A 10818-nucleotide genomic window follows, 5' to 3' on the forward strand; every position below is an offset into this window, starting at 1 on the left:
AGGCGGCGCCACGCCTCCTTCCCCCTGAGTGGCCAATCAGAATGCAGCCCCTCTCGCTGTCTCGCCCACCGTCCCTCAGTGCTTCCCGCTCTCTCTCAGCGAGTTTCGCACCAGAGCGCTGCGGTCGGAGGCTGTGCTTTCTCTCAGCTACGAGCTGACTTCGTTCTGTCTCCGTCCTCTTCTCTCCCACGTTATCCCAGCGTTCCTTCTGCGATTAAATTGGGCTTCCCCCGCAGCCTCCCATCCTGCTGCTCTCCCTTTTTGCCTCGATTCCTCGATATCCCTACCCTCTGCTGTGCTTCGTTGCACTTTCACCCTTACAGGGATCCCTCAGGGGTCGGTATAGGGATTGGCCCTGTTTGATTTCGTTGTTGACGATCTGGATAAGGGAATTGGGAGCACCCTCAGTAAGTTTGCAGATGACACCAGGTTGCCAGGAAGTGTCAGTCTGCCTCAGCATTGGAAGACCCTACAGAGGGATCTGGACAGGATCTGGTAGGAGTTTTAACAAAACCAAGGGCTGGGTCCTTCATTTTGCTCACAACAGCCCCATGCAATGCTACAGGCTTGGGATAGAGCAGCTGGAAGGCTGCACGGAGAAGGATTGGGAGCTGAACATGAGTCTGCAGTCTGCCCAGGTGGCCAAGAAGTCCCGTGGGGTCCTGGCTTATATCAGAAATAATGTAGCCTGCAAGACCAGGGAGGTGATGATTCACTGTGTTTGGCGCTGGTGAGGACACATACAGAGTACTGTATGTAGTTTGCAGCCTCACACTAGAGGAAGGACACTGAGGCCATGCAGCATGCCCAGAGAAAGGAAACAAAGCTGTAAAGGGTCTGGAGCACAGGTCTTGTGGGGAGCATGTGAGGAAACTGTGGTTATTTAGTCTAGAGAAGAGGAGGTTCAGGGGAGAACTTAGCACTCTCTACAACTCACTGAAAAGAGGTTGTAGTGAGGTGGGAGTTAACCTCTTCTCCCACGTAACAGTGATTGCACAAGAGGTAATGGCTTTAAGTTGCACCATGGAGGTTTAGGTTGGATATTAGGATACATTTCTTCTCAGAAAGACTGGTGAGGCATTGGAACAGTCTGCCCAGCAAGGTGATAGAGTCACCACCTTCCCTGGTGTTCAAGAAAAGCATAGGTGTGGCACTGAGGGACACGGTGAGGATGGGCTGACGGAAGGACTGCATGATCTTAGTGGTCTTTTGCAACGCGAATGTTGATTTTTATGACAGATCATTTGTTGGCCCAGAAAATAGCTCCAGCTCACACCGTACCTGCAAGGAATTGCTCTTTATTTGCTAAGTGACAGCAGCTTTACTTAAGTGAGCTGGAAGTCGTTGGCTTTGCAAAAGGAGTTATGAAGCAAGGATTTTCTTGATAAGGCCTTTAAATGACAATTCATTTTTACAGGGGGTTTATAAGCCAGCTGCCTTTTCAGAAATGTAATTCTGCACCAACAGCCTTGCCAAAAAAAGTTTTAAAAGGGCTGAGGGGCCACCTAAGCTTCCATAAACTTAAGGGTTTTACAGCACCAAACCACTATCTGAGCATTTTTTTTTTCTTGATCTTTTGCTGCATTGGTAAATCATTTACTTGTGTGGCCTCTAAAGAAAATCCCAAGGGAAAAGGGCTATAGAAAGGTACTGAGAATGAAATACAGCTGTCCTACCTGCCGTCTGCAAAATCCTGATTGCACTTACATGTGCAACACACTTGGTTCTTGCTGGGAGAGTTAGTAAGCTACTGAGCCACTGAGGAAGAGCAGATTAATCTTACAATAAGCAGTAATTGCAGTTTAAACCCAATGAAAATTCAGGACAGACAATTTGCAGTACAAGTCATATTTACTTTTGATGGAAGCCTTGTGAAAGTAAATAAGAAAAATATATATAAAGATGTGCTGATACAGGATAAAGACAAAATATTATTGGGGAGAACAACCATAGTAATTACAGTGGGATAAAACTCTGCTTTGGTTTGCAGTCTCTACATCTTGCTTGTTTTGCATTTTGGAGTTGAAGAAATACTGCTTAATCAATAAGTGTGTTATTCATACAAAAGTAATATCATGTATCTCTTGGAATTTTTTTTTTTTTTTCTGAGAACTTTGGGCTTTACATGCAATTGTTTTCTGTGCATTAGGATTTGTCCTTGTTATCACCACTTGCTTATTCATCTGTCATTAATAGATTTCGTAGAATTATAGAATAGAATCATGGAATAGTCTGAGTTGGAAAGGAACCCTTAGAGGTCATCTACTCCCTTGAACTGAGAAAAAAAAAAACAAGTAATAATTAACAGCTTTTTTTCCATCCCATAGCAACAAGGGATTGACAGTGAGACTATTATCCAATTAGATGGCTGCGTCTTCAGGAGATTCCTTCCAGTATTTGAAAGGTGTTTCCTTTTGACTCACAAGTTTGTTTTGTGAATCACCTTAAGTCATGACCTTTCCAGAGGTATACTATTAAAGAATTTATAGAAAGATTATCCTCATGTTCTCTGGATCACTTTTTCCTGGGCTGTATTTATTTGGTTTTGCTGTAGTAATACCTCCTGGCTCTTAATCAACTGCCACTGTCATTTTTTTAATATCATCTGATGAGTTTCTTTGTTTGATGTACGATAAAGCAAGTCATACTTTTATGAAAATGTTATCAAGAATTTAATAGAAAATGGTAAATCTACAATGGCCAAATAGCTTTGGGAATACTAAAAACACAGTTTATCTCCTATTAAGTTATAATGTAAGAAAAAAAGAATAACAAACGTAAATTTTTGTTAGATCATATTATATTCTTATATACAACCCAGAGAGCTTTCATTCCCAATAAATTCTACATAACTTCCTCACAGACTGGAGGAGTACGAAGAATAACTTCCATGAAGAATAAGAAACTGGCATTTGGGTCTCTGAGGTTGTAATTTGTTTTGTGGTCCTAACATCACTTCTCATAAAATCAAAGCTACTATTAATTTTCTGTTGTTTTGGATTCACTGAAAAATGTTGGTATGTGCAGGAAAAGAGAGGTAATTAAATGGCGTATCACAAGAAGGCTTTAATTACTGCTTAATTTATCGCATTCACCCACAGTTGTTGAGTCCCTCCCAATAGCCATATAAACATGACAGCCAAGATGTCTACCACAGCATTAAAGGAAGAATTAAGAGCAGCTTATTATAACAACATGAAGAACAAACCCTAAATACTTTTCTGAGGTATGTACAAGTAAATTTCTCCAGATTTTAAAATAATCTAGGAACTGTATTTTAGTATAGTTTTTTTTTCATCCTCTCATGCCTAAGGAATCTTCCACTTTTCTCCAAAAATGCTTCTTTTCAGAGGTTCCCTTCTCCATTTGCTCCTGTTTCTTAGCAGATCTCAAGGAGAAATGTTCTCTTTTCTCCTCTTTCCAGACTGCTGCCTCCCTTTGCTGTTATTTCTGCATTATCCGTAGTACTCGTACAGGAATTATAGCTTTTCTGAAGACTACCAGACAAAATACAGCTGTTTTTCAGTACCACTTAACTTTTCAATCCCGGATTAATTGGTCAATTGAACAGCTGAAAGTGTTGTTTTTTTTTTCTTTGATAAAAATGCTGTTTTTCAGTCAAATGTGTTATGTACCAAACCAGTCAACTGCAAGAAGCACTGGAACAAATAGAATTTGGTCTGAATGTGGGTTTTGATTTTCCATTTTCAGAGCTCCATGACGGTGACCTAAGATTCCCTGAAAACAGTACAGCTCACAGACCTTATCACAGCATATCTGTATGTTGTTACCTGTGAGCAATTTAATAAAAAAGATATTATAGCAACAATAAAAGGAGGCTGGAGAATGCCAACTAATCCCTGAACAGCCTTATTTCAGTCTATTTAAAGTCCAAGAGAGGCTTGTATTCCAGGACCTAGCAGATTCTGACATAAAACAGATGTTTTCATCAAGTACTGCAATGGCAGCAATACATGTCCCAAGCTGGTGACTATCTGGCAGGTCTGATACATCACGAGGAGGAATCATGAGCAATAAGGAGTCTACTTTGTACTGCATTCCTCTGTTGATTACACCCAGGCATATCTGTGGATTTTAGTATTTTTATGCCTAGATTTATCTTAGCATCATTGGATTTAACCCTTCGTTTTCTAGAAACATATTATTGTGTCAATATTAGGAAAAGACCCAAATGAAAATAAAAAGCTTTGTGTGTGAAGAGTGATAAGTCAATTGCCTCATCAGTAAAGCGTGTCCCATACTCCCAGTAATCCTGGTAATCATCTTTGTTTATGAAAGCCAGAGATATTAAACTGAACTCCTCACCACTCTGAGCAGGGATGATGAATGGCAATTTAAATTAGTGTTGACAGAGCTAAAGGAACACATGCTGAGTGCAACTGTCTTAACACTGCAGAGAAGGAGCATGGCTAAAGTGGGGAGCAAAACTTGGAGCTAACTAATGGACTTCTGAACCAATCCCTCATCCTGCCTAACTCCCCTGATAGCCTGTTTGATTCTAGAAAGAAAAAAAATAAGCCATCCAAATATGTGTAAATATGTAGAAGGGAGTTTTACTTTTCACTTAAGAGTACTGCCATTGCTTCTGCACCTGTATAATCTGAAGAAATATTTAACCCATGTGATAAGCCATTGTATGGGAGTTAGTCCAGCCTGCAAGGAGAGCATTGCAGGAATGAAGGGAGATTTCAGATGTCAAAGTCTTAGGACTCAGGTATTCCCCATAACATCCTATTATCCAATGAATAATTGAATTCCTCCCTTTCATCATAAGTAATACCCTTGTGAAACGCCTAATCATAGAATCATAGAATCACCAAGGTTGGAAGACCCACAGGATCACCCAGTCCAACCATCCACCCACCACTAATAGTTCTCATTAAACCACGTCCCTCACGTCCCTCAACACAAAGTCCAAACGTTCCTTGAACACCTCCAGGGTGGGTGACTTCACCACCTCTCTGGGCAGCTCATTCCAGTGCCTGACCACCCTTTCAGAGAAGTAGTATTTCCTAACGTCCAGCCTGAACCTTCCCTGGCACAGCTTGAGGCCATTCCCTCTAGTCCTATCACTAGTCACAGGAGAGAAGAGGCTGACCCCCAGCTCACTACAACCTCCCTTCAGGTAGTTACAGAGAGCAATAAGGTCTCCCCTGAGCCTCCTCTTCTCTAGACTGAACAATCCCAGCTCCTTCAGCCGCTCCTCCTAAGGCCTGTGCTCCAGAGCCCTCACCAGCTTTGTTGCCCTCCTCTGGACACGCTCTAGGGCCTCGATGTCTTTCTTACAGTGAGGGGCCCAAAACTGGACACAGTACTTGAGATGCGGCCTCACCAGTGCTGAGTAGGGGGGGACAACTACTTCCCTGTTCCTGCTGGCCACACTATTTCTGATACAAGCCAGGATGCCATTGGCCTTCTTGGCCACCTGGGCACACTGCTGGCTCATGTTCGAGCATCAATCAACACCCCCAGGTCCATTTCTTCTACACAGTCTTCCAGCCACTCTGCCCCAAGGCTGTAGTGTTGCCTGGGGTTGTTGTGGCCAATGTGCAGGACCAGGCATTTGGTCTTGTTGAACCTCATCCCATTGGCTTCAGCCCAGCTACCCAGCCTGTCCAGATCCCTCTGCAGGGCCTCGCTACCCTCAGGCAGATTGACATTTCCAGCCAACTTGGTGTAATCTGCAAACTTACTGAGGGTGCACTCAATGCCCTCATCCAGGTCATCAATAAAGATATGAAACAGGACAGGCCCCAGCACCAGCCCCTGGGGAACACCACTCGTGACCGGTTGCCAGCTGGATTTAACTCCATTCACCACCACTCTCTGGGCCCGGCCCTCCAGCCAGTTCCTTACCCAGCCAAGAGTTCCTTACCCAGCCTAAGCACATCAAGTAAGCAGAACAAGGAACCCTGAAATGCAAATATCTACATCATTTCTTAGAAAATGGGAAAACTGTCCTTGTTTATTTGTATTCTCATTTAACCTATAAATGTTTCATTTGCTGCCTGATTCTAAAACTGAATTCCTGCCACCAATATCAAGTCTCTATTTGGTTACTGCTATTAGAGCTGCAGATACCAGCACTACACAGGCAAGAATCGTTCTTTCTACCTGTGGTCTAATCCAGCTATTATACAGAATTGAATTGAGCGTTATGTTAGAACTTGATTTCTGAAAGATAGTTTCCAAAATAGAAAAGCTGAGCAGAGTAGGCTGTATAAGTCTTTTTGTCTGATTAACTATTTCCAATGCCTCAGTGAGCCCTTTTGAAACTTCATCAGCTCTCCCTATATTTGAGTGTTGGCACTGTCTCTCTGCTTGGGAAAAAAAAAAAAAAAAAAAAAAGATACATCATCTTGAGATATAATGGTACAAATGCACTTTTCCCAAAGTTTATTAGCTCTTGGATGGAGTTCCGTCAAGCCCTCTGTCCGTGCTTTAAAATAGGGAGAGAAAATCTACAGTGCAACAGCAAAAAAGTTCAGCAATCTACACAATGTAGCTATGAATAAAGATTGAAACACACGAGCTTTTTGAATCTAGGAATCAGAAGACTGAGGGAGATGGGAGCAACTACTCCGTTCCATGTTCTGTTGTAACTTTAGAGCATCATTGTTTCAGACGAAGATCCATCCAGCATTTTGCTTCCATCAGTGCCTGTCAGTGAATGTCAAAGTAGAAGTAAAGCATAGAGATGTTTGAGTGCTCTACCAGTCTCCAACTATTATCACCCTCAAGGTGAGGTTTGTAGTCCCTGCAGATTGTCTCTACCATCTATCGACCTGCACTTAAATCTGTAAAGAATTTCATTCTTTTTTTGTGGGTGTGTCCAGTACCAGCTGCATGAAAGACTGCCTTTGTTTATTTTGAATCCCACTGGCTTCACAGGAAGACATTTGTCCTTGCACCAGAAGAAACTACTCATGAATATGCCATCAATTATATGCCACTCAGACTTTCTCTTCAATGCCAAGGATTTTCAGCCCATCTGAACATTACCCATGAGGAAGCCTTTTGCCTTTTCTCAGCCCTATCTGCATCTTTGTGGTTGTAGTCTTTCTGAGATGCCTGGTGTGGAATTGTACGTGTTTTTCAGGATGTGGGTGTCCCCAGATTGACACAATTGCATGAGGATACACTTTGTTTTGATTTTTATCCCTTTCTGAACAATTAATATCAAGTGAGAGACTTCTTTCCCCACTGCTAGTGAACACAAAGCTGCTGTGTAGAGGTAAGTTTTTGTCATAACCCTATGCCCTGTTCCTGCATGATAAGGGTCAGCTCAAAGCCCATTGTCAATTTGTATGTGAAATGATTACTGTTTTTCTCCATCCCTGTGCTTTTATCTAACCTGAATTTCATCTCCCATTGTACTACATTATTCTATAATGCTTCTTCCTCAATGCATACTGTCCAGCCTTTACTACCTTTAATGACTGCCTGTTAGACAACTTTGCCACCTCACTGCTCAGCCCTGTTTCCAGGTCATTACCTCAAATATTGCAGATGCCAGCACAGTCCCTAAGGAACTCTGCTGGTTAACACCCTGCTGCGAGAATCAGCTGTGTGCTCCTACCCTCTGCTTCCTACCTTTGAAAAATTATTTATATTGGTCAGGACCCAATAAGGGGATAATCTAATCCTATGGGTGCTTATATTCTTTAACACCTTTTGTTAAGCCTTTCTGGAAAGCCAAGAAGATTTTATTTACTGAGTTATTGATATCTACAAGCCTGCTAACCCACTAAAATTATCAAAAGATCCGTAAGACACAACTTCCTAGTAGTGAAATCTTTTTTACCATCCTTCATCAAAGTTGCAGCTAATTTATCTGGTTCAGATGTCAGACTTACAAACTTTCAGTTCCCTGGATCTCTCCTGGATCCTCTCCAGACTTCTCATTCTAGGGAAGGTTTAAGGGGTGCATTGCGCATCGGTGTTAATAATTCAGGTGTTTCATCTTTGATTTTCTGTAGGACTTTTGGATAAATATGTCTAGCCCTGCTGTTTTGTCAATGCTTATTCTTTCTTTCTAATCTCTACCTTTGCTACAATTTCAGGCAGACTCATGGCTGGATTCTCCCCTCAAACAAGGTCTATGATGTTTATCACTCCAGTTTCTTCTGTAGTAAGCACCACTGCAATGAATTCGCCAGGTTATTTTGCAGCGACCCTTTTGTCTCTAAGTGATTCTTCTATACAGATGCTACCAATTGGTCTTACAGTCAGGCTTTTCACTCTTGATGCGTTGGAAAAAGGAATTGGTATTTCTTGTTTCCTCTTATTGGTTCCTCCTTGATGTCTTTTGGCCTGCCTTGTTGTGTTTTATTTTAACCCACTGAAATTCCTGATTCTATTTTCTTTTTTTGGATACCACTTTAAATTTTTGAAGGATGCCTTCTTATTTCTAATAGCATCCTTTAGTCTTCTGTTCAGCTGTGCTGGCATCTTTTTTTTTTTTTTTTTTCTTCCAGACAATTCTCAGAGAAAACCTGCAGTACACCAGTGGCATGTCTGCTACTCAACACTCTTCAATACTGTCAACACCTGTAAGAATTCAATTCCTCTAGCTTCTCCTGTTAAGTTTTTCTGAGTGTTTAACTTAACACATTCCCAGTGCTGAATTTAGACAAAGGACTGGGCAACCCCTGTTGCTCCCATAGGAATGTTGACACAAGTCACATCGTGGAATCTCATGCAGGACGTTGACTTCTTTTGAACTTTTCAACTAGATTTTCCTTAACACTTTAGTACCAACCTAGGGGTTATACATCTTCTGGGATCGGTAATCAAACACTGCATGTCACCATACAAGCTAGCAGTAAGGTCTGTTGACCAAAGGCTATTCTTCTTTATTGGCCTGGAGCTTCCATATGTGTGGGTTCTTGCTCACATGGTTTGCTCTCTCCCAGATGAGATAAAGGGATAATTTCAAAGAGCACCATAGAACTCTTGCTCTTCAGCTTCCTTTCCAAGAGCCTAAATTTTGCTTCCACAGAGAGGACCTTCCATGTCTGTGCCGTTGATACACATTTTGGCTTACACATGGATACACATTTGGTGATCACAGACTTGCTTCTTATAATCTTCTAACTACCTTTGTGTGCTATAATGACGAACAGTATTATTTTAAATTTAATAACTTTGCATGGTATAATTTCTCTCCTGTTTGGTCATCCACAGATTTTAATTTTGCTATCCTCTTGAAAATAGTCTTAATACCCTTTTGATGAGGATTTCTTTATAATTTCTCCTGAGGAAGTGAACAGGGAGCAAAAACAAATTTTAGGAAAAAATATTGCAGAACAATGGAGCAAGAACCTTTCAAAGTGATTTAAAACTTTGTGATGACCTGGTAAGGAGACAAAGAAAGGAAGATTTAAGGATATTTAACTGCAAAACCCAAGAGCATATGCTTTAATTAAATTTAGCATCTTGAATCAACTCCTCCCCTCCCATCTGAATGGCTGTCAGATAGTCTGTGATCATGGAAATACGCTTTCCTTTGACCTTATTTATGTTACTAAATCTCTCCTAAAGTTTCTCAGTGTCATGACTGCATATAGCGATAGTGGGAGCAAGAAGCAAGACAAGATATTATACAGACCCACACAAAGCACTTTGGCTAACGAGGTGCTCCTAGTACGGCTTGCCAATACTGATCAGGTCTCATTTTGCTTATAGCACTGAAAATGAGCTAAGAAATTTTACCAATTAAGTCCAGATTTACAGGGGGGGGGGGGGGGTAAGATGACTACAAAACTATCTACAAAGGAATTGCCTGGGTTTTTTTAGGCATCTATTATTCATACATGGCAATGCTTCTGCTGTAAACATTAGATATGTACTTTTCTTTTTTTACATATACATATCCAGTAGTGCTGCTGTCTCAACAGAAATGAACAATTTCTTCCCAGCATTTCATGAGAAATAGGCACTGTTTTCTCAAATGTCTCCATGAAGGCCATCTGAAAAGCGTGTTATGGGTACATGTGATGATCATCAGTGACACTATCTTGGCTGTGTTGTAATGCAGTATATGTCCTTTTTATAACATCCTATGGATTAGCTTGCTTGCCTAGAAAGTGGGTGGCTTGGGCTCAAGTCTCTTAAGATGGAAATTTTCCAACCTACTGTTCCCATTTCCTAGAAAAATGTGCTAATCATGCAGCTGGGCTAAAGCTGTTTTCAAAGCTGAGACACTGTGCAGAAGAAAGGCCATCAAGCTTCAAAGAAACAATGAAGGAACAACCGAAAAGAAACACATGGCAGCTCATTAACAGGGAAATCCTACACAGTCTCTTGGAAAGGAGGGTAGAAGGGTTGTGAGGATGTACTGCGTAGGGTCTGAAATAGTTAAACAGATCACTCATGATAAAGAAGAACCACAGAATCGCAGAAGCACCAAGGTTGGAAAAGACCTCCAGGATCTAGTCTAACTGTTCACATATCACCAACATTTCCCCACTAAACCATGTCCTTCAGTACAACATCTAAACGTTTTATGAACACCTCCAGGGATGGTGACTCACCTACCTTCCTATACAGCCTGTTCCAGCACCTGACATTCAACCTGAACCTCCCCTGGTGCAACTTGAGGCCATTTCCTCTCATCGTATTGCTGGTTATGCAGTAGAAGAGGCCAACCCCCACGTCACTACAGTCATCCTTCAGGAAGTAGTAGGGAACAATAAGGTCAGCCCTGAGCCTCCTCTTCTCCAAAAATAACAATCCCAGTTCCCTCCGCTGTGCCTCATAGGACTTGTGCTCCAGACTCCTCACCAGCTTTGTTGC

This window comes from Gallus gallus, chromosome 2 (assembly GCF_016699485.2).
Source record: "Gallus gallus isolate bGalGal1 chromosome 2, bGalGal1.mat.broiler.GRCg7b, whole genome shotgun sequence".
In the NCBI taxonomy this organism is placed as follows: Eukaryota; Metazoa; Chordata; class Aves; order Galliformes; family Phasianidae; genus Gallus; species Gallus gallus.